We start from the raw sequence: 3,189 nt of genomic DNA, 5'->3' as shown, positions 1-3,189 counted from the left end.
AGCCCCGGGCGGAGAGCAGAACGGGAGAGCTGCGAGAGTGGAGCGGCTGGGAACTTGGCTCCCAAGCCGCCAGACGGAGAGCAGAGAGGGAGAGCTGGCAGCTTGAAGGATTTGGCAGAGTGGGAGGCCATGGGACAGAGACAGAGCAAGAAGGGAAAACCAAGAGTGTGGGGAGCACCAGGAATTCTGGGAATAGTAGTTCTGGTGGCAGCCCAAGGACCTGAAGCAGAAGCCCAGAGCGTGGGGAGCACCAGGAATGCTGGGAATCTTAGTTCTGATGGCAGACGGATCTCCTAGACACTAGAACAGCGGTTCTCAACCTGTGGGTCACGACCCCTTTGGCGGTCAAATGATCCTTTCACAGGGGTCGCCTAAGACCATCCTGCATATCAGGTATTTACATTACGATGCATAACAGTAGCAACATTACAGTTATGAAGTAGCAACGAAAATAATTTTATGGTTGGGGTCACAACATGAGGAACTGTATTTAAAGGGCCAGAAGGTTGAGAACCACTGCACTAGAGCAAAGTGAGCCTGGAGCAAGTTACTGTTGTGGTGGGGGATGGAGGGAAAGCAAAGGTGAGAGACATAAGTAAAATCAGAGTGTCTAGGAAAAATTAAAGGGAAGGTATCCTAAAACTTACAGGAAATCTCTGCCAATGAAGCAAAGAAAAAAAAATGCCTCTATTATTCTGTGAGCAACAAACCAAACTGAGTTGGGGTCTCAGACAATTCGCTCATATGATTGCAAAGACAGACAGAAACTCCCGGATTGGAGAGGGCTCCCCTGAGGCTCCCAGATTGGAGAGGGTGCAGGTCAGGGCTGAGGGACCCCGACATCCCCCAGTGCACAAATGTCATGCACCAGGCCTTTAGTAAATAAATAAGAACATTAAAAAGAAAGAAAGAAAGAAAGAAAGAAAGAAAGAAAGAAAGAAAGAAAGAAAGAAAGAAAGAAAGAAAGAAAGAAAGAAAGAAATTGAGGTCCAAAAAAAGAAAAAATAACTTATCCAAGTTGATACAGGAAGATAATACAGATCTTACTTCTAGTTCTTTCCTCTCAATTACAAGTTTCCAATCTGGCTACAAAACAGAGATTCAGGGAACTTGTTAAAAATAGTTTGCCCAGCCGGCATGGCTCAGTGGTTCAGTGTTGACCTATGAACAGTGTGATTCCGGTCAGGATACATGCCCAGGTTGCAGGTTCAATCCCCAGTGGGGGGAGTGTAAGAGGCAGCTGATCAATGATCCTCTCTCATCACTGATGTTTCTATCTCTCTCTCCCTCTCCCTTCCTCTCTGAAATCAAATGCTACCAACTTCTAGGAGCTTCCAAGATTTCTACCAGTTAGAAGGTATCTCTCAAGGACCAAGAGCTGCCCTTGCCACCACCAACATGGAGACTTTAGAATCCCATTCTTAGTGCTGGAATGCCCCAACCTGAAGCTGAAGCTGAAGCTGTCCTGGGTACACATGCTCTAGGCCAGTGGTTCTCAACCTTCTGGCCCTTTAAATACAGTTCCTCATGTTGTGACCCCAACCATAAAATTATTTTCGTTGCTACTTCATAACTGTAATTTTGCTACTGTTATGAATCGTAATGTATATATCTGATATGCAGGATGGTCTTAGGCGACCCCTGTGACAGGGTCATTTGACCGCCAAAGGGGTCGCGACCCACAGGTTGAGAACCATTGCTCTAGGCCATGACAGTGTATGCTCTGGTGGTGGTGTCTTACTTCCTCATCACAGAGGAATAATTTATGATGCTATTGGTGAACCTCTAAGTGCTGGCTCTATGACTGATAAACATGGCATCAGAGACCACTCGCTTTCTTGGCCTACAGGGTAAATGGACAATATATTATGGTAGGACTCGCAGCCAGCTTCCTGTTTACAATGGGAGGTTTAGGTTTCATAATCCTAGACCAATACAATGCTCCAAACATTCCAAAACTCAATAGATTTCTTTTTCTATTCACTGGATTTATCTCTGTCGTATTGAGTTTTTTCGTGGCTAGAGTGTCAGAATGAAACTGCCGGGCTATCTGATGGGTTGCATGCTTTTTGAGAAGAAATCTGTGGATACTGGATGTGTTCCTGTTAATGAAGTTTTAAAGGCTGTACCAAACCTCTGATATGAAATATGGAAAAGGATGAAAAGCATCAGAGAAGAAGCATTTAGTAGAAACATGGGAGCATATTAAGGCTCAGACTACAATATCTTCTTGGTATCAGAAACAAGTATATCACAGTGGTTTTTTTCCTGCTGACCTACATTGATATACTAATGATGTTAAGTGCCATTTTCTTCTCAGTTTTTAATTTCTTAAAGAAAATATACTCCATTTCTACACCTATAATATTAAATAGTGATTATTTTTTTACAACCCTCAACATTTTTTGGAGATGACATTTCTTTCAGAAATTAATGTAAAATCAGGAAGCAAGATCTATAAGCTGAGAACTCAGGACAGCTTATCAGCTTTACCTGTGGTGCTTTGCCTTTAAAGAGTATGTGACAGTACATTACTTCAGATGTGTATGTAAAACTGTTTCCTAAACAGGTGTATGAAAGGAGCAGAAATAAAGAATTTTTATAACTGTAGCATTTAACATTCAACCCTATACAATGGGTACTGTTACACCTATATTTCTGTCATTCATTCTGCCAGGCCTATTACAATGACACAAGGAAAACAGGGATAAGTAGCACACTGTCCCCTAGCTTATATGGTCTCTAAACCAGTGATTTTCAATCTTTTTCATCTCATGTCACATATAAACTAATTACTAAAATTCTGCGGCACACCAAAAAATATATTTTTTGCCGATCTGACAAAAAAAATGGGTATAGTTTTTATCCATTCACACTGAATGACTACTGTTGTGTTGGATGTCATTTTTTTTATTTGATAATCTAAGGGAAAAGAGGTTGATGCCACCCTGACTAAATAGTCAGGTGTTGAATGTTTTAAAAATTCTTGCAGCACATGTTGAAAATTGCTGTTCTATACTATAAATGAAAGCAGTTTTGGGTGTGATGGAACACCAAAATACAACTATAAAAGTAGAAGCAAAATACAAAGATCAAAATAAATTCTGCTTATGGAGCAATCAGGGAAAGCTTTGTTGAGGAGGTAGCAATTGAACTGTATGAAAGATGAGTAGGAGTTTGTCACATAAA

General features: G+C 41.3%; 1 pseudogene; it reads left to right on the top strand.

Moving 5' to 3' along the window:
- The window catches only part of LOC102422080, a 3,014-nt pseudogene extending 874 nt beyond the window's left edge, over positions 1-2,140 (top strand).
- Positions 2,141-3,189: the final 1,049 nt, after the last annotated feature.

The sequence above is a fragment of the Myotis lucifugus genome, unplaced genomic scaffold, assembly GCF_000147115.1.
Source record: "Myotis lucifugus unplaced genomic scaffold, Myoluc2.0 scaffold_60, whole genome shotgun sequence".
Classification (NCBI taxonomy): Eukaryota; Metazoa; Chordata; class Mammalia; order Chiroptera; family Vespertilionidae; genus Myotis; species Myotis lucifugus.
This window is presented reverse-complemented; position numbering and strand designations above follow the sequence as displayed.